General features: G+C 55.5%; 1 long non-coding RNA gene across 1 annotated transcript in view; it reads right to left on the bottom strand.

Annotated features, from left to right (window-relative positions):
* Positions 1 to 21,814, bottom strand: part of LOC143773602 (uncharacterized) — a 43,579-nt gene extending 21,765 nt beyond the window's left edge. Inside the window, exons 1-2 of the long non-coding RNA XR_013215252.1 lie at positions 21,790 to 21,814; positions 20,447 to 20,486 (exon numbers count right to left, since the gene is read on the bottom strand). This is a non-coding gene — a long non-coding RNA (uncharacterized LOC143773602). The remainder of the gene's footprint in view (positions 1 to 20,446; positions 20,487 to 21,789) is intronic.
* Positions 21,815 to 22,069: the final 255 nt, after the last annotated feature.

The following is a 22,069-nucleotide window of genomic DNA, read 5'->3' as shown; positions in this document are numbered from 1 at the left end:
CAGCCACCTCAGGTCAGCCCCATGTCTTGTGTGTTAGGCAACCTGACTCGGGTCTAGTGTGTTGGGCCACCGGACTCGGGTCTGGCCCCGTGTCTGGTGTGTTTGTCCGCCACGTGTTTTGTGTGTTGGGATACCTATAATAATAATAATTTTTATTTATATAGTGCCAACATATTCCGCAGCGCTTTACAAATTATAGAGGGGACTTGTACAGACAATAGACATTACAGAATAACAGAAATCACAGTTCAAAACAGATACCAGGAGGAATTAGGGCCCTGCTCGCAAGCTTACAAACTATGAGGAAAAGAGGAGACACGAGAGGTGGATGGTAACAATTGCTTTAGTTATCTGGACCAGCCATAGTGTAAGGCTCGGTGTTCATGTAAAGCTGCATGAACCAGTTAACTGCCTAAGTATGTAGACACAGAGTGCTATTAACTGCATAAAGTGCATGAGAACATGATGCGAGGAACCTGATTATGTTTTTGTTTTTTTTTATAGGCCACACAGGGATAGTTAGGTTAATGCGTTGAGGCGGTAAGCCAATCTGAACAAATGAGTTTTTAGGGCACGCTTAAAAGTGTGGGGATTGGGGATTAATCGTATTAACCTAGGTAGTGCATTCCAAAGAATCGGCTCAGCACGTGTAAAGTCTTACCTGCCTCAGGTCTGGCCCCATGTCTGGTGTGTTGGGCTGCCTGATGTGTTTGGTTTCCCTTCTCGGATCTAGCCCCATGTCTGGTATGTTGGGTTTCTTGCCTTGGGTCTGGCTTTATTTATGGTGTTCTGCCTGCCCTCTTTTCGATTGGCCCCTTGTATCGCGTACTGGGCCCCCTCCTAGAGTCTGGATTTATGTTTCACATGTTGGGCCATCTGCCTTGGATCTGACCCAGTTTCTGGTGTATTGGGCCGCCAGCTTCCAGTCAGGCCCTATGTCTGATGTTTTGGGTCGCTCACCTCAGGTCTGACCCCGTATCTAGTGTGTTTGGCCACCATCCTCAGATCTGGTCCAGTGTCTGGTGTGTTGAGCAGCCTAACTCGGGTCTGGCTACATATTTGGTGTTTTGTACCACCTGCCTCAGGTCTAGCCCCGTGTCTGGTGTGTTGGACCACCCGTATTGGGTCTGGCTCCCTTGCCTGATGTGTTGAGCCACCTGCCTCAGGTCTTGCCCCATGTTTGGTGTGTTATCCCGCATGGTGTGTGATGTGTTGGGTTGCCTGCCTCAGGTACAGACCTATGTCTTGCATGTTGGGCCGCTTGCCTCCTGCCCCATGTGTAGTGTATTGTGCTGCCCAACACAGGTCTTGCCCTGTGTCTGGTGTGTTGGGCCTGCCTCCTTCGGGTCTGGTCCCGTTTCTTGTGTGTTGGGCCACTTGCCTCGAGTCTGGCCCCATATCTGTGGTGTTGGGCCACCCTCCTCAGGTATAGTTCAGTGTATGGTGTGTTGGGCAGCTCGTCTCGGGTCTGGCTCAATGTCTGGTGTGTTCAGGCTTCCGCCTCAGGACTGGCCCTGTGTCTTGCATGTTGGGCCACCTGCCTAAGGTCTGGCTTTGTGTCTCACGTGTTAGGCCATCCTCCACAGATCTGACCCTGTGTCTGCTGTATTGGGCCGCCGGCTTCGGGTCTAGCCCTGGTTCTGATTTGTTGGGCATCCCGCCTGGGGTCTGGCCCCATGTCTGGTGTGTTGGGCCACTTGCCTCGGTTCTAGCCCTTTATCTGGTATGTTGGACCACCTGTATCGGGTCTGCCTTCTCTATCTGGTGTGTTGAGCCGCCCGCATTGGGTCTGGCCTTGTGTCTGGGCTACCTGCCATGGGTCTTGCCCCGTGAATGGTGTTTTGGGCTGCCTGCCTCAGGGTCTGGCTCCATGTCTGGTGTGCTGGGCCGCCCACCTCAGGTCTGGCTCCATGTCTGGTGTGTTGGGCCACTTGCTCTGGACTAGCCCTATGTCTGGTGTGCTAAGTAACCCATCTCAGGTCTTGCCCTTTGTATCGAGTGTTGGGCCGCCTGCCTAGAGTCTGGTGGGTTTGTGTCTTGCAAGTTGGGTCTGGTCCAGTGTGTTGGGCAGCCCGCCTCAGGTCTGGCTCTATGCCTAGTGCGTTGGGCTGCCTGCATCAAGTCTGGCCCCGTGCCTATTGTGTTGGGCTGCCCTACTCTGGCCTCTGGCCTAGCCCCTTGTCAGAGTTGTTGGGTCACCCGCCTCTGCTCTGGCTCCGTGTCTGGTGTGTTGGGCCGCTGGCCTCAGGTCTGCACCAATATCTTACGCGTTGGGCCGCCTACCTCAGCTCTGGCTCTGTGTTTCGCATGACGGGCCGGCCGCCTGGTGTCTGAACCTGTTTCTCGCATGTTAGGCCGCTCCCCTTGGGTCTGGCTCCGTGTTTTTTTTATTTTGGGCAGCCGGCCTTGGGTCTGGCCCTGTGTCTGGTGTGTTGGGCCACTTGTCTCGGGTCTAGCTCCGTGTCTCGTGGGTTCAGTCACCTACCTAGGGTCTGGCTTTGTGTCATGTTGGGCCTCGCGCCTCAGACTTTGTGTCTCACGTGTTGGGCCGTGCACCTCAGATCTGCCTCATGTCTGGTGCATTGGACAGGTGTGGTCCGGTGTGTTGAGCATCCCGCCTCGGGTCTGGCTCCATGTTTGGTGTGTTGGCCTGCCCACCTCAGGTTTAACCGTGTGTCTGGCGTGTAGGGCTGACTGCCTTCGGTCTGGCCCCATGTCAGATGGTTTGGGCCACCAGCCTTTGGACTAGCCAATTATCTGTTGTGTTAGGCCCACCTGTATCGAGTCTGCCTCCCTGTCTGGTGTGTTGGGCTGCCTGTATCTGGTGTGGTTCCCTTGTTTTTTCCCATGTCTGATGTGTTGGTCCACCCATTTAACCATGTTTGATGTGTTGAGCTGCCTGATGTCTGGCGTGTTGGGTTGCCCACATCAGGTCTAGCCCTGTACCTGGTATGTTGGGCCACACGTATCGAGTCTGAGATCACTGTCTGGTGTGTTGGTCCGCCTGCATTGGCTATGGCCCCCTTGTCTGGTGTATCGGGCCACCCATCTCAGGTCTTCTCCCGCGTCTGATGTGTTGGCCTGCCCATCTTGCTCTATGTTTGGTGTGTTGAGCCGCCGGTGTTTGGTATGTTGGGTCACCCGTATCAGGCCTGGCCCTGTGTCTTGTATGTTGGGCCACCTGCCTTGTGTCTTCCCCATGAATGGTGTGTTGGTCCACCTGGTGTCTGGTGTGTTGGGCCACCTGCCTCGGGTCTGGAGCTATATTTTGCATGTTGGGTCGCCTGCCTTGGCTCTGACACCTTGTTTCACATGTGCTGGCCGCTTCGGGTCTGGTCTCATGTCTGGTTCACTGGGCTGCTTGCCCCGTGTCTTGCACCGTATCTGGTGCGTTGGGCCGCCCTCCTTGCCCCTTGTCTTACGTATTGGGCCCACTGCTTAGCGTCTGGAATTATGTTTCACAAGTGGGGCCATCCGCCTCAAATCTGACCCTGTGTCTGGTGTATTGGGCCACCGACTTCGAGTCAGGTCCCATGTCTGGTGTGTTGGCCTGCCCACCTTGGATTTAGCCCTGTGTCTGGTGTGTTGGGCTGCCTTCCCCAGGTCTGGCCCTGTGTCTGTTGAGTTGGGCCACCCGCCTTGGGTCTGGCCCTGTGTTAGGTATGTTGGGCCACCCGTATCGAGTCTGGTCTCCCTGTCTGATGTGTTGGGCCACCTGCATCGGGTATGGCCCCCTTGTCTGGTGTGCTGGGCCACCTTCCTTGGACATGGCCTTGTGTCTGGTGTATTGGGATGATTGACTTAAATTTGGTTCCATGTCTGGTATGTTGGGCAGCACACATCAGGTATTGACCCTTTGACTGGTGTGTTGGGCCAACTGCCTTGGGTCTTTTCCTGTGTCTGGTGTGTTGGTCCACCTGTCTTGCCACATGTTTGCTGTGTTGTTTGCTCAGATCTGGCCCCTTTGTCTGGTGAGTTGGGCCACCCGCATCAGGTCTAGCCTTGTGTGTGATATGTTTGGCTACCCACCTCGGGTCTTGCACCGTGAATGGTGTGTGTTGGTCCACCTGTTGTCTGGTGTGTTGGGCCATTGGCTGCGGGTCTGGACCTATATCTTGCGTATATGGCCCCGTGTCTCGCATGATGGGATAGCCGCCTCTAGTCTGGTCCTGTTTCTTGCATGTTACACTGCCCCCTCAGGTCTGGCCTGTGTCTTTTGTATTGGGCAGCTAGCTTTGGGCCTGGCCCTATGTCTGGTGTGTTGGGCCACCCGCATCAGATCTAGCACTTTATCTGGTTTGTTGGGCCATTCGTATCGAGTCTGGTCTCCCTGTCTGATGTGTTGGGCCGCCCGCATTAGTTATGGCCCCCTTGTCTGGAGTACTGGGTTGCCTTCCTTGGATATGGCCTTGTGTCTGGTGTATTGGGCTGCTTGCTTTAGTTTTGGCTCCTTGTCTGGTGTTATGGGCCACTCTCTTCAGTTCTGTCCACATTTCTGTGGCGTTGGGCCGCCTCTCTTAGGTTTGGTTCCGTGTCTGGCGTGTTGGACAGCCCACGTCATGCCCAGCCTTTTCTGGTGTATTGGGCCTCCTGCATCGAGTCTGTCCCCCATCTGGTTTGTGGGCCACCTGCATTGGGTTTGGCCGTGTTGGGTGTGATGGACCGTCCACTTCTGGTTTATCCCAGTGACAGGGGCGTTGGGGCGCCCACTTCGGGTCTGGCCCCATGTCTGATGAGGTGGACTGCCTGGAGTCTGGTGTTTTGGGCCTGCCTGCCTCAGGCCTAGTCCCGAGTCTCGCATGTTGGGCCTGTCCGCTTCATGCCTGGCCCCGTGTCTCACGTGTTGGGCCTGCCCGCCTCATGCCTGGCCCCGTGTCTCGCGTGTTGGGCCTGCCAGCCTCATGCCTGGCCCCGTGTCTCGCGTGTTGGGCCTGCCAGCCTCATGCCTGGCCCCGTGTCTCACGTGTTGGGCCTACAAGCCTCATGCCTGGCCCCATGTCTCATGTGCTGGGCCTGCCCGCCTCATGCCTGACCCCGTGCATCGTGTGTTGGGCCTGTCTGCCTCAGGCCTGGCTCTGTGTCTCCCATACTGGGCCTGCCTGCTTCGGGCCTCGAATTTTGGGCATGCCTGCCTCGGGCTTGGTCTAGTGTCTGGTGTGTCAGGTCTGCCCGCCTCGGATCTGGCCCCGTGTCTCGCATGTTGGGCCTGCCCGCCTCATGCCTGGCCCCGTGTCTCACTTGTTGGGCCTGCCCGCCTCATGCCTGGCCCCGTGTCTCACTTGTTGGGCCTGTCCGCCTCATGCCTGGCCCCATGTCTCATGTGCTGGACCTGCCCGCCTCATGCCTTGCCCCGTGTCTCATGTGTTGGTCCTGCCCACCCCATGCCTGGCCCCGTGCATCGTGTGTTGGGCCTGTCCACCTCAGGCCTGGCTCTGTGTCTCGCATGTTAGACCTGCCTGCCTTGGGCCTCGAATGTTGGGCATGCCTGCCTCGGGCCTGGCCTAGTGTCTGGTGTGTCAGGTCTGCCCGCCTCGAGTCTGGCCCCGTGTCTGGCGTGTTGGACCACCCACCTCATGTCTAGCTTTATATCTCGCACGTTGGGCCATCCGCCTTGGGTCTAGCCTCGTGTCTAGTGTACTGAACCACCCTCCTCGGGTTTGGCGCCGTTTCTGGTGTCGCTAGGCCCATCTGTCTCTAGGAACCCTACTCAGGACTTCTGCTTCTATTAACATGCTAAGTCTTAGTACTAGTTCCTATATACTTTAGTGGTTGGTTAGATGATTTAGCAAGTTCAGAATACCTAATTAAATCCAAGAATTATAATCAACTAGACATAAGTGAAGTCTATAAATATAGACCCTCTCTGAAAAAAAAAGTTGTTGTAACCAGTAAAAACTCCGAGGCGAAAGCAGTCAGGTGGGCCAACATACGAGACAATGGGCCAGACTGGAGGTGGGCAGCCCATTACATGAGACCGGGACAGACCCAAAGCGGGTAGCCCAACATGTGACAAACAAAGCCAGACACGTGGCAACAGCCCGACACACCAGATATGGCACCAGAACCGAAATGGCAAGACCAACACACTGAACATCGGACAGCCTAATACATAAGACATGGAGCCAGACGTGAGGTGGGTGACCCATCACTCCAGACACCGGGCTGTCCAACATAAGAGACATGGGCCAGACTGGAAGAGGCCGGCCCAAGACACAGGGTCACAATTGGGGTGGACGGCCTAGAACACTACATACAAGTCAAGACTCAAGGTGGACGGCCCAACACACAAGACACCAAGCGTCCCAACACACCAGATATGCAGCCAGATCTGAGGTGTGTGGCTAATCACACCAGACCCAGAGGCGCGGCCTCACACCAGACATGGGGCTATACCCAAGGCGGGCAGCGCAACACACCAGACATGGGGCCAGATTCTAGGTGAGTGGCCTAACAAGCTAGAAACGAGGCCAGACCTGAGGCAGTGCAACCCACTAGACACAGAGCTAGAGCAGAGGTTGGCAGCCCAACAAACCAACACCTAACGGCCCCACACCAGACACCAGCCGATCCAACATACCAGACATGTGGCCAGACAAGAGGTGGGTGGCCCAACACACCAGAAAGGGGCCAGACCCGAGGTTGAGGGCCCAACACACCAGACATGAGGTCAGACACGAGGCGGGCAGCCCAACACACCAGACATGGAGCCAGATCCACGGCGGGCTGACCCACACACCAGACATAGGGCTGGACCCGAGGCGGATGGCTCAACACACAAGAAATGGGGACAGACCGGAGGTGGACGGGCTCAACATCGGACACAAGGCCAGACACAAGGCGGGCGGCCCAACACACCGGACATGGTGCCAGACACATGGGCAAGACCTGAGGCGGGTGTCTCAACAAACCAGACACGGGGTCAGACCCGAGTCAGGTGACCCAACACACCAGACACAGGGCTAGACCAGAGGCGGGTAGCCCATCCCACCAGACACGGGGCCAAACCCAAGACAGGTGGGCCGACCCACCAGACATTGGGCTGTACCTGGGGCAGACTGCCCAACACACCAGACACCTAAGTGCCCTACTCAGACTAGGGGCCAGACCCGTGGCAGGTGGTCGATCACACCAGACATGAGGCATGACCTGAGGTGAGCAGCCCACCACACCAGACACTAGGCGTCTCAACCCACCAGACACGGGGCAAGACCAGAAGCAGGCGGCACATCACACCAGACACGGGGCCAACCCGAGGCGGGTGGCCCAACCCACCAGACACTGGGACGTACCTGGGGCAGACTGCCCAACACAACAGACACCTAACAGCCCTACTAAGACTAGGGGACAGACCCGAGCGGATGATCACACCAGACATGAGGCATGACTTGAGGTGGGTGGCCCACCACACCAGACACTGGGCATCTCAACACACCAGACATGGGGCCAGACCAGAGGCAGGCAGCCCATCACACCAGAAACTGGGCAACTTTGCACACATAACCCGAGGCAGGTGGCGCAACACACCACACACGGGGCCAGACTAGAGGCGGGCAGCCCAACACACCTGAGATGGGGCAATACCGGAGACGGACAGCACAACACATAAGAGATGGGGCTAGACCCGAGGCCTGGCAGCCCAACAAACCAGAAACAGGGCTATACCTGAGGTCGGGAGGTGCAACACACCAGACCCTAGGCATCTCAACACACCAGATGCGGGGTCAGACCAGAGGCAGACAGCCCATCACCCCAGACATGGGGCAAGGCCCAAGGTGGGCGGCGCAACACATGAGTCAAGCTGACAGACCAGAGGCGGGCGGCCCAGCACACCAGACATGGGGACAGACCCAAGGCGGGTGGCCCAACATACCAGACACAGGACTAGATCTGAGGTGGGCAGCACAGCATGCCAGACATGGGGCCAATCCCAAGGCGAGCAGACCAACACACCAGACCTGGGACCAGACCTGAGATAGACGGCCCAACACACTAGACAATGGGTATCACAACACACCAGACACAGGACCAGACTAGAGGCGGGCAGTCCATTACCCCAGAGACCAGGCGGACCTACACACCAGACTTGAGACAGGAGGCCCAACACACCAGGCATGGGGCCAGACCCGAGGCGGGTGACCCAATATACCAGACACAGGGCTAAACCCGAGGCGTACCGCCCAACACCTCAGACAAGGGGCAAATCTTGGCATAAGGCCAGACATAAGGCCAGACCAAAGGCGGGAACCCAACAAAAAAAGACACAGGGCTAGACATAAGGTGGGCGGCCCAACACACCAGACACTGGGCAAGACACGAGACTGGTGTTTCAATACACTAGACACAAGGCAAGACCCGAGGCAGACGACCCAACATACTAGACACTGGGCCAGACCTGAGGTAGGAAGCCAACAAACCAGACATGGGGCTAGACCCGAGGCAGGCGGCCCAACACAACAGACACAGGGCTAGACACGAGGCGGGTGGCCCAACCCACCACACATGGGGCCAAACCCGAGGCTGGTGGCCCTACCCACCAGACACAGGGTGATATTAGAGTCAGGCTGTGCAACATACCAGACAACTAACAGCCCTACACACCAGACACTAGTCGGCCCAGCATACCAGACACAGGGACAGACCCAAAGCGGCAGCCGATCACACCAGACACTAGGCTTGACCTGAGGTGGGCGGCCCAACAAACCAGGCACCAGGAGTCTCAACACACCAGACACAGAGCCAAAACAGAGGCAGGCGGCAAATCACACCAGAGATGAGGCTACTTTACACACTAGACTCGAGGCTGGCGGCCCAACACACCACACATACAGCACAACACCGGAGACAAGCGACCAGACCAGAAGCAAGTGGCGCAATACATGAGATATGGGCAGGCAACATACCAGACACAAGGCTAGACCTGAAGCTGACGGCCAATCGAACCAGCCAGACCACGAGGGCCAGACCTGAGGCAGGCGGCCCAACACACCAGACACTGGGTGTCCCAACACAGTATACACTGGGCTAGACCAGGGGCGTGTGGTCCAACACACCAGACACAGGGCCAGATCCGAGGGAGTTGGTCCATCAAACCAAACATTGGGTACCTCAACACACCAGATGCGGGGTCAGAGCAGAGGTGGACGGCATATTACACCAGAGACCAGGCGGCCTTACACACTAGACATGAGGCAGGCAGCCCAACACACCAGACACGTGGCCAGTCCCGAGGCGGTGGTCCAACACACCAAACACAGGGCCAGACTCGAAGCGGGCAGCCCAACACACCAGACACGGAGCCAAACCTGAGGCGGGCGGCCCAAGATACGAGACACAGGGCAAGACCTGAGGCGGGCGGCACAATACATTACACATGGGGCCAGACCAACGGTGAGCGACCCAACACACCAGACATGAAGCCAGACCCAAGGCAGGTGGCTCAACACAAAAGACTCAGGGCAAGACCTGAAGCAGGCAGCCCAAACCACCAGACACGGAGCCAAACCTGAGGCGGGTGAGCCCAACATACGAGACACAGGGCCAGACCTAAGGCGGGCAACCCAATACATTACACATGGGGCCCGACCGACGGTGAGCGACCTAACACACCAGACACGAAGCCAGACATAAGGCGGGCAGCCCAACACACCATACAAGGGGCCAGACACATGGACCAGACCCAAGGCAGGCATCTCAGACTAGACACAGGCCAGACCCAAGGCGGATAGCCATCAAACCAGATACGTGGCCAGACCCGAGGAAGGTGGACCAACACACCAGACCTAGGGATAGCACCCAAAGTGGGTGGCCCAACCCACCAGACACTGGGCCATACCTGGGGCAGACTGCCCAACACCCCAGACATCTAACGGCCCTACCCAGACTAGGGTCCAGACCCAAGGCAGGCGGTAGATAACACCAGACATGAGGCATGACCTGAGGTGGGTAGTCCATGACACCAGACACTGGGAGTCTCAACCCACCAGACACGGGGCCAGAAAGAGGCAGGCGGCACATCACACCAGAGACCGGGCTAGACCCGAGGCGGGTGGCCCAACATAAGAGACACAGGGTCAGACCTGAGGCGGGAGGCACAACACACCAGACCGACCCAAGGCATCTCAACACACCAAATGCAGGGCCAGACCAGAGGCGGAAAGCCCATCAGACCAGAGACCAGGTGGCCCTACACACCAGATACGGGCGGCACAACATGCAAGACATGCGGAAAGACCAGAGGGGGCAGCCCAATACACCAGACACGCGGCACAGAGTAGTAGGGGCTTGTGTAGAATGCACTATGACATGAATAAAAGGGGCTTATATAAAGTGCACCAAGAGTAGGAGAGTCTTGTTTAGGCTACTTTCACACTATCATCAGACAGACCCAAGATAAAGAATAACAACCATCGAGAGTTCAACCACATGCTCACAACCCTAGTGGGGGAGCCTAGAGACAAGGGGACTCACAACATTTTTTGAAAAAGGACACTCCTGCTATAGAACAAACCAAGAGAAAATGGAGTACATGTCCATAAAAATAGAAGTTTTATTAATTCATAAGAATGCCATACACTAATTGACAATACTACAAAACATAAATAGAAAATTACACACAGGGTGGGTAGCACAGACCAATACAACTTGTGCTGTCCATCACCAACGCCATAAGTTTAGGAGATCATATGCATATAGGTAATATATTCGCAGAACACAGAGTCAGGTAAAACATAGATGAATTGTATAAAGAAAAACTGGTAGAGCCCTGTACACAGGCTAAAACCCAAGGTAGCTATATGTAATAATCCATCTCCATGCTCTTACCGCAATGTAGGCGTCAGACCAGGACAGCACCGTTGCCCCAACGCGCGTTTCGCGTCAGCTTCGTCAGGGGGCGGTCCCCTGATGAAGCTGACGCGAAACGCGCGTTGGGGCAACGGTGCTGTCCTGGTCTGACGCCTACATTGCGGTAAGAGCATGGAGATGGATTATTACATATAGCTACCTTGGGTTGTAGCCTGTGTACAGGGCTCTACCAGTTTTTCTTTATACAATTCATCTATGTTTTACCTGACTCTGTGTTCTGCGAATATATTACCTATATGCATATGATCTCCTAAACTTATGGCGTTGGTGATGGACAGCACAAGTTGTATTGGTCTGTGCTACCCACCCTGTGTGTAATTTTCTATTTATGTTTTGTAGTATTGTCAATTAGTGTATGGCATTCTTATGAATTAATAAAACTTCTATTTTTATGGACATGTACTCCATTTTCTCTTGGTTTGTACTTTCACACTAGCGTCGTGCACTGCACGTCGCGATATGTCGTTTTGGACAAAAAACGCATCCTGCAAAAGTGCTTGCAGGATGCGTTTTTTCTCCATAGACTTTACATTAGCGACGCAGTGCAACGCATTGCCACACGTCGCAACCGTCGTGCGACGGTTGCGTTGTGTCGCGTCGGTCCGTCGGCAGCAAAAAACATTGCATGTAACGTTTTTTGCAGTGTCGATACCGTCTTTTCCGACCGCGCATGCGCGGCCGGAACTCCGTCCCCGCCTCCCCGCACATCACAATGGGGCAGCGGATGCATTGTAATAATGCATCCGCTGCCCCCATTGTGTACAATAATCACACTGTCCGTCAGCACGTCGGGCTGACGCATGGCGACGGCCCCGTGCCGACGCCAGTGTGAAAGTAGCCTTAGAATGCTCTATAGCCAAGGCGGGGGGACAAACACAAAAGACATGGGGCCAGACCCAAGATGGGCAGCCCAACACTCCAGACAATGGGCATCTGAACACACCAGACACGGGGCCAGACAAGAGGCAGGCGGCCATTCACACCAGAGACCGTGTGCTTTTAAACATTAGACCCGAGGTGGGCAGCACAACACAACAGACACAGGGCCAGATCTGAGGCGGGTGGCCCAACACACTCAAAAGATACAAGGCCAGACTGTAGGTGGGCTGCCCAACACACTAGAGATGGGGCCATATCTGAGGCAGACTGGCCAACACATTAAAGACAGGGCTAGACCCGAGGTGGGGGGCCCAACACACAAGACATGTAGCCAGACCCATGGCAGGCTGACCCACACATCAGACATAGGGCTGGACCTGAGGCGGATGGCTCAACACAAAAGAAACGGGGACAGACCCGAGGTGGGCGGGCTCAACATCGGACATGAGGCCAGACACAAGGTGGGCAGCCCAACACACCGGACACGGTGCCAGACACATGGGCCAGACCTGAGGCGGGTGTCTCAACAAACCAGACATGGGGCCAAACCAGAGGCAGGCGGCCCATCACACCAGAGACTGGGCAACTTTGTACACTTGACCCGAGGCAGGTGGTGCAACACACCACACACGGGGCCAGACCAGAGGTGGGCTGTACAACACCTGAGACAAGCTGCCCCATTCGAGGGGGGCAGCGCAATGTGAGATACAGGCCAGAGCCAAGGCTGATGGCCAAACATACCAGACACCAGGCTAAACCTGAGGCTGACGGCCAGACCCACCCACCAAACAAGAGCCCCGACCCAAGACAGGCAGCCCAATACACCAAAGACAGGGCCAGACCCGAGGCGGGCGGCCCAACACACCAGAGATGGGGCAATACCGGAGACGGACAGCACAACACATTAGAGACGGGGCTAAACCCGAGGCCTGGCAGCCCAACACACCAGAAACAGGGCTAGACCTGAGGCCGAGAGGTGCAACACACCAGACCCTAGGCATCTCAACACACCAGATGGGGGTCAGACCAGAGGCAGACAGTCCATCACACCAGACATGGGGCAAGGACCAAGGTGGGTGGCGCAACACGTGAGTGAAGCGGACAGATCAGAGGCGGGCGGGCCCAACACAGCAGACACAGAATTAGATTTGAGGCGGGCATCCCAGCATACCAGACATGGGGACAGACCCAAGACAGGTGGTCCAACATACCAGACACAGGGCTAGATCCGAGGTGGGCAGCACAGCATGCCAAACACGGGGCCAATCCCAAGGCGAGCAGACCAACACACCAGACCTGGGACCAGACATGGGGCCAGACCCGAGATAGACGTCCCAACACACCAGACAATGGGTGTCTCAACACACCAAACACAGGGCCAGACCAGAGGCGGGAAAGTCTATTACCCCAGAGATCGGTTGGCCCTACATACCAGACTTGAGGCAGGAGGCCCGCACACCAGGCACGGGGCCAGACCCGAGGCGGGTCACCCAACATACCAGACACAGGGCTAGACCCAAGGCGGACAGCCCAACACCCCCAGACAAAGGGCAAATCTTGGCATAAGGCCAGACCAAGGGCTCCGGGAACCCAACAAATAAGACACAGGGCCAGACATAAGGTGGGCGGCCCAACACACCAGACACTGGGCAAGACACGAGACTGGTGTTTCAATACACTAGACACAGGGCAAGACCCGAGGCGGGCGACCCAACATACTAGACACAGGACCAGACCTGAGGTGGGAAGCCAACAAACCAGACATGGGCCAGACGCAAGGCAAGCGGCCCAACACAACAGACACAGAGCTAGACACGAGGCTGGTGGCCCAGCCCTCAAGACATGGGGCCAAACCCGAGGCAGGTGGCCCAACCCACCAGACACGGGGTCATATTAGAGGCAGGCTGTGCAACACAGCCTTACACACCAGACACCAGCTGGCCCAACATACCAGACACAGGGCCAGACCCAAGGCGGCGGCCGATCACGCCAGACACGAGGCATGACCTGAGGTGGGTGGCCCAACAAACCAGGCACCGAAGAGTCTCAACACACCAGACACAGGGCCAAAACAGGCAGGTGGCAAATCACACCAGGGATGGGGCGACTTTATACACTAGACCCGAGGCTGGTGGCCCAACACACCACACATACAGCACAACACCGGAGACAACCAGACCACGAGGGCCAGACCTGAGGCAGGTGGCCCAACACACTATACACTGGGCTAGACCAGAGGCGTTTGGTCCAACATACCAGACATGGGGCCAGATCCAAGGAAGCTGACCCATCAAACCAAACATCGGGTACCTCACCACACCGGATGCGGGGTCAGAGCAGAGGTGAACGGCATATTATACCAGAGACCGGGGGGCCTTACACACTAGACATGAGGCAGGCAGCCCAACACACCAGACACGTGGCCAGTCCCGAGGCGGGCGGTCCAACACACCAAACACAAGGCTAGACCCAAGGCAAGTGGCCCAACAGACCTGACACATGGCTAGACTCAAGGCAGGGGGCCCAACACACCAGACACAGGGCTAGACTTGAGGCGGGCTGCCCAGCACGCCAGGTACGGGGGTCAAACCCAAGGCGGGTGGCCCAACACAACAGACCTGGGGCCAGACCCAAGGCAGGCAGCCCAACACACCAGAAACCAGGCATCTCAGCATGCCAGACCAGAGGCAGGAGGCCCATCACACCAGACACAAAGCGAGGCCTGAGGCAGGCGTTCAATACACCAGACATGGGGCTAGACCCGGGGCAGGAGGTTCAACACGTGAGATAAGTGGCCAGACCTGAGAGGGACAACCCAACATAATAGACACAGGGTGAGGCCCGAGGCGGGTGGTCAACAGACCAGCCACAGGGCCAGACCCAAGACGGGCAGCCCAACACACCACACACAGGGCCATACCCGAGGCAGGCAGCAAATCACACCAGAGATGGGGCGACTTTATACACTAGACCCGAGGCTGGCAGCCAAACACACCATACATAGGGCCAGACCAGAGGCGGGTGGCCCAACACAACAGAAATGGAGCTATACAGGAGGACGAGGCCCAACACATTAAAGACGGGGCTAGACCCGAGGTGGGGGCTGAACAAACCAGACACCAGCTGACGTAACATACCGGAAATGGGGCCAGACCCAAGGCAGTCAGCCCAACACACCAGACACATAACGGCCCAACATATCTGACACCAAACGACCCAATATACCAGACACGGGGCCAGACCCGAGGTGAGGGGAACAACACACCAATCACCTAACAGTCCAACAAACCTGACACCAGCCGGCCCAAAATACCAGAGGCAGGGCCCGAGGCGGGTGGCCCATCACAGTAGCCACAGGACCAGACCAGACCCAAAGTGGGTGGCCCAACACACCAGACACCAAGTGTCCAAACACACTAAACACGGGGCCAGACCTGAGGCAGACATCCCAACACACCAGACACAGGGCGTCCCAACACATTAGACATAGGGCCAGACCAGAGTCGGGTAGCCCAACACAACAGAAATGGAGCCATACCCGAGGACGAGGCCCAACACATTAAAGACAGGGCTAGACCCGAGGCGGGCAGCCCAACACACCAGACAAGGGGCCAGTCCTGAGGTGGGGGCTCAACACACCAGACACCAGCTGGCCCAACATACCAGACACGGGACCAGACATGATGTGGGGGGCTCAATACACCAGACAGCAGCCAGCATAGCATACCAGAAATAGGGCCAGACCCGAGGCAGGTGGCCCAACACACCAAACACCAAATGGCCCAACAAACCTGATTCCAGCCGGCCCAAAATACCAGAGAAGAGGCGAGACCAGAGGTGAGTGGCTCATCACAGCAGGTACAGGGCCAGACCCAAGGTGGGTGGCCCAACACACCAGACACCGGGTGTCCAAACACAACAGACATGGGGCCAGACCCGAGGTAGACGGCCCAACACCCCAGACACAGGGCGTCCCAACACACTAGACACAAGGCCAGACCCGAGGCGTATGCCCCAACACAACGTACACAGGGCTAGACCTGAGGCGTGTGGCCCAACATACCAGACACTGGGCACCTCAGCACACCAGAGGCAGGGTCAGAGCAGACCAGGCGGCCTTACACACTAGACTTGAGGCAGGCAGCCCAACACACCAGACACGTGGCCAGACCCGAGTCAGGCGGCCCAACACACCAAACACAGGGCTAGACCCGCGGAAGGTGGCACAACAGGCCAGATACGGGGCTAGACTCAAGGTGGGTGGCCCAACACACCAGACACGTGTCCAGACCCAAGGAGGGCGGTCCAACACACCAAATGCAGGGCTAGAGTCGAGGCGGGCGCCCAACACACCAGAAACAGGGCTAGACAGGAGGCAGGTGGCCCAACTCACCAAACACGGGGCCAAACCCAAGGCGGGAGGCTCAACCCACCAGGCACAGGGCCATATCCGAGGCAGGCTGCACAAAACACCAGACACCTAATGGCCCTACACATGAGCCAGCCCAACATACCAGACACAGGGCCAGTCCCGATGTAGGCTTCCGATCACACCAGACACGAGGCATGGTCTGAGGTGGGTGGCCCAACACACCAGTCACCGGGTGTCTTAACACACCAGACATGGGGCCAAACCAGAGGCAGGCAGCAAATCACACTAGAGATGGGGCAACTTTACACACTAGACTCGAGGCGGGCAGCACAACACAACAGAAACGGAGCCTTCCCACAGGACAAGTCCCAACACATTAAAGACATGGCTAGACTCGAGGAGGGCAGCTCAACACACCAGACACGGGGCCAGTCCCGAGGTGGGAGGCTCAACACACCAGACACCAGCCGGCCCAACATTGCAGAAATGGGGGCCAGACCCGAGGCAGGCGGCCCAACACACCTGACCCCAGCCGGCCCAACATACCAGAGATGGGGCCAGACCTGAGATGGGTGGCCCATCACACTAGACACAGGGCCAGACCCAAGGTGGACAGCCTAACACACCAGACACAGGGGGTCCCAACACACTAGACACGGGGCCAGACCTGAGGTGGACCGCTCAATACACCAGACACATGGCCAGACCCGAGGAGGGAGGCCCAATACACCAAACACAAGGCTAGACCCGAGGTGGGCGGCACAACAGACCAGACACGGGGACAGACCCGAGGTGGGGGGCTCAACACACCAGACACCAGCTGGCCCAACATAGAAGAAATGGTGCCAGACCCGAGGCAGGCGGCCCAACACACCGGACACCTAACGGACCAACACACCTGACACCAGCCGGCCCAACATACCAGAGACGGGGCCAGACCCGAAGCGGGTGGCCCATCACACTAGACACAGGGTGCCCCAACACACTAGACACGGGGCCAGACCCGAGGCAGATGGCCCAACACACCAGAGACAGGGCAGCCTTACACACTAGACTTGAGGCGGGCGGCCCAACACCCCAGACATGAGGTCTGAGGCAGTTGTACAACACACCAGACACAGGGCTAGACCCGAGGTGGGCGGTTTAACAGACCAGACACGGGACCAGACTCAAGGTGTGTGACCCAACATACTAGACACGGAGCCAAACCCGAGGCGGGCGGCCCAACAACCCAGACACGGGGCAAATCCCAAGGCAGGCAGACCAAAATACCAGACACAGGGCCAGAGCTGAGGCCGCCAGCCCAACACACCAGACACAAGGCTAGATAGAATGCAAGTCCACAAGGACAAGGTCCTCTTCCCTCTGTACCAGTCTGTCATTGTAAATTTGTTTACTGTAAACGGTATCTATAACTCTGTACGTAATCCCTTTCTCATGTACAGCACCATTGAATTACTGTTGCTATATCAATAAATAATAACAATGTGAGGCAGGCAGCCGGCCCAACATACCAGACATGGGGCCAGACATAAGCGGGCAGCCCAACACACCAGACACGGGGCAAGATCCAAGGCGAATGTCTCATCACACTAGACACGGGGCCAGGCCCAAGGTGGGCGACCCAATATACTAGACACAGGGCCAGACTTGAGGCAGGCGGCCAACAAACCAGACACGGGGCCAGACCTGAGGCGGGTGACCCAACACACCAGACACAGGGCTCGACATGAGGTGGGAGGCCCAACCCACCAAACACGGCCAAACCCAAGGCGAGCAGCCCAACCCATCAGATACAGGGCCATACCTGAAGCAGGCTGTGCACCAACAGCCCTACACGTCAAAGACCAGACGGCCCAACATACCAGTAATGGGGCCAGATCCAAGGCAGGCTGTGCAACACACCAGACACCCAACGGCCGAACACACCTGACAATAGTAGCTAGCCTAACATACAAGACACGGGGTGTGTGGTCCAAATGCACAAGACACAAAGCCAAACCTGAGATGGGCAGCCCAACAAATCAGATCTGGGGCCAGACCCAAGGCAGGCAGCCAAAAATACCAGACACCACCCACCTCAACACATCAGATGCAGGGCCAGAGCAGAGGTGGACGACCTATCTTACCAGAGACTGGGCGGCCTTACACACTAGACTTGAGGCAGGCAGCCCAACACACCAGACACGAGGTGAGACATGAGGCGAGGCCCGAGGCGAGTGTCCAACAGACCAGACAAGGGACTATACTCGAGGCGGGAGGCCCAACACACCAGACACAGGGCTAGACCCGAGGCAGGCAGCCCAACAAGCTAGGCGTGGGGCCAAACCCAAGGCAGGCAGCTCAACACAACAGACTCAGGGCCAGACACGGTGCCAGACCCGAAGCAGGTGGCCCAACATAGCAGACACCAGGCATCCAAGCACACCAGACTCGAAACCAGACCAGAGGTAGGTGGCCCATCACACCAGACAGGGCTGCCTTACACTTTAGACTTGACGTGGGCGGCCCAGTACATCAGACACAGGGCAAGATGCGAGGCATGCACCCAACACACCAGACACGGGGCCAGACCCAAGGTGGGAGGCCCAACATGTGAGATAAGCGGCTATACCCGAGTTGGGCAGTCTAACACACCAGACATGGGGCTAGACCGGAGGTGAGTGGCCCAACAGACCAGACACGGGGCCAAATCCGAGGAGGGTGGCCCAACACACTAGACACAGGGCTAGACAAGAGATGAGGAGCCCAACATGCCACATGGGGCCAAACCCAAGGCGGGTGGCCCAACATGCCAGACCCAAGGAGGGTGGCCCAACACACCAGACAACGGGCATCTCAACACACCGAACACTGGGTCAGGCCAAAGGCGGGCGGCAAATTACACCAGAGACAGGTAGCCCATCACACCAGACCCGAGGCAAGACCCGAGGCAGGCAGTCCAGCACACCAGATATGGGGCCAGATCCGAGGCAGATGGCCCAACACGCGAAATACGGGGTCAGAGCTGAGGCCGCCAGTCCAACATGCCAGACACAGGGTTAGACCTGAGGCAGACGGCCGGCCCAACACACCAGACACAGGGCTAGACCTGAGGTGGGCAGCCAAACATGCCATACACATGGCCAAACCCAAGGCAGGCAGCCCAACCAACACGCCAGACAATGGGCGTCCCAACACACCTGACACGTCGTCAGACCAAAGGAGAGGTGGCCGAACACATCAGCCAAGGCAAGGGGCCATTCGCGAGGAAGGCAGCACAACACACCAGACATGGGGCCATATCCAAGGGGAGCAGCTGAACACACGAGACCAGACCAGTGGCAGGCGGCCCAATACAAAAGGTTTAAGCTTCATACTGAGAAGTTGAACACCAAACACTGCTGAGATCCGAAACTCAGGAGCACACTCACAAGACAGGCATCTCAACCAACCAAGCTACAGCAACAGTGCATGACAAACGAGGCACGCATGGCTGTAAGGCCTAACTAGTCACGCCAAGCTGCAAGGCAAACAAGACACGCAAAGCCAAACGTGGCATGCAAGGCCAAATGTGACACGCTAAGCCAAACAAGGCACACAAGGCTGCAGGCCATATTCCCCAGATATGAGGCAGCTGGCCCAAAACGATAAACACCAGATGACAGGTCATGAGAGAATCACAAGGCTGAAGGTCCACCAAAACACAAGAACCCAGGCCAGACGTCAAAGCATAGGGCAGCAGATACTAAGGCATTAAATATATAAATCTAAATTCTCCCAAACTGATGTTAACATTTCAGCGCCCAACTGGGCCCCTTTACTCACTGCCATTCTTACTGGAGGTTGCTACACAACACACTATGGTGTTCTTTGATTCCCGGCTGCACCAGCCGTGTGCTCAAGGATTCTACATCCAAAGGACAGGAAACCACCTTGAAGGAGGAAGCGGGAGTTGCCTTTTTTTAATGCTCTTGGCTTCTTGTCCATTAATAGGGGCAGATCCCACTCTCTCAGGTGATGTCATGGGTTTCAGGAAAATCAAATAACTAGTAAGTAACTGTCTTTTTATTTTGGCATGAGAGAAAAAGCATCCACATCCATGGACCAAAACTGGTTGAAAATAGGACCTGTAAGGTCCGATTTTTTTTCTCAGATGCAAAAAAACAAACAAACCTGGAAATCTGAAGCCATGGAGAAAAGGCATCACCTTGACAATCACAGCAATGAACACATCACACAGAGGTGTTGGCTCACATTTTTTGAAGGGTAAATGGTGCAGTTTTGAACTTCACCACAAACACCCCCAGCTACTGAGAACTGGCCCCCAAGATTGTGTGAAGGGGTGCTTACCTGGACCGATCATCTTCAAGCTGTCAGCTTCTGTCTACATCTAAAAACACCAAATGATTCAGGTTCAGAAATTTGTACATTCTATTGCAATTGTGATGTCATGGAATGTTGATGTCACATGCTCTGTGAGGTTATCAACATTTTCACTGCTTTTTTAAGGATCCAGTTTACAACATCAAAAACAAATTAGTTTAATAAAAAGACAATACCTCTACATAATTTTCTAACTATAAGACGCACATTTAAAGGGACCCTTTTATTTTATCTATATTATCAACTGCTCTATGTACTAAAAGAAAACACAGAACTCCATACCGTCATTCCTGACCGCTGTAAACTACAACTCCAGTGTCACCCCCTAATTCAACAGGAACAAAAGAGCTAACAGAGAATGATAGCATTTACAGCTAGATTTATGTTACAAAATGCTATAATTTGTCCACATCTACAGCAAAACTACCCAAAAATGGAGCCACATAAAGAAGTTCCAACTTAATCACCCTCTAAATGCCTTAGGCTTCTTTCACACTTCAGTTTTTTGGCGTCAGTCACTCCCGACATAATGACGGATCGACGGTTCCGTCACAATAGTTGAAAAAACGGATGTAACGGATCCGTTTTTTTTACGGATCCGTTACTCGGGGGTTGTATATACTTTTTGGAGCATGCGCAATTGAAAAAAATTGAAAAAAGGGATTGGGGCGACGGATCCGCCGAAATGACGGTCGCGACGGATCCGTCGCCCATAGGGGGCCATTCTATGAAATGACGGACGTGACGGATCCGTCGCGATCCGCCATTTCAACGCAGACAAAAAACGTTGCAATGACCGTCAATGTCTAGATGACGTCCGCCAAATTTTGACGGATCCGTCGCATGACGGATGGAACGGACGACCATCCGTCACAATCCGTCGCTAATGCAAGTCTATGGGGAAAAAAACGGATCCGTCGAAAAAAAAACGGATCCGTTTTTTGAGGAAAATGGCGGATTTAGACTGACGCCAAACAACTGAAGTGTGAAAGAGGCCTTACCAGAGCATAGGGATGGCATGAAGGGTGAGAAAGTGCAAAGAGCTGGAAGACTCTCAACAAACATGTGTTTTATTACATTGTCATCCTCCTACTATGGGGTATGTAAAACTCTGTGTCCTGTAGGGGGTCACTACTTCCCCAGCAATACAGTATCAAATTTATAGGGGTTTTCGCTGCCATACCCATTAATATCAACTGATCATCAGCGACTCCTCATTTCGGGATTGGCTTGTCCTGAAAATGTGCTGTTATACAGTGTTCCTGGCAATCCATGATAAATCCGGTGAATATTCTAAAAGAGCTACCTACCTGGACATCCCCTTCCAGGTGTCAGGTCCAAGTGAAAGAAGATGGCTCCAGTGCAGAACTTTATACATTCTACTCCAATTGTGATGTCATGTGATCTCCATGATGTCATGTGCATTGTGATGTCATCATAGCTGTCACTGTTATTTCAAATTTACATCCGCAAGAAAAAGTTGATTCAATTGTTAGAAAAACATGGTGGGTTATTGCAGCCTGTAATTATTTTACATACTATTATTAATATTTGGGGGTATTAGTCATGTTCTTCATCGCCGCCTCCTGC

This window comes from Ranitomeya variabilis, chromosome 5 (genome assembly GCF_051348905.1).
Source record: "Ranitomeya variabilis isolate aRanVar5 chromosome 5, aRanVar5.hap1, whole genome shotgun sequence".
In the NCBI taxonomy this organism is placed as follows: Eukaryota; Metazoa; Chordata; class Amphibia; order Anura; family Dendrobatidae; genus Ranitomeya; species Ranitomeya variabilis.
Note: the sequence above shows the minus strand (reverse complement) of the source record. Positions and strands in the feature narration are given on the sequence as shown.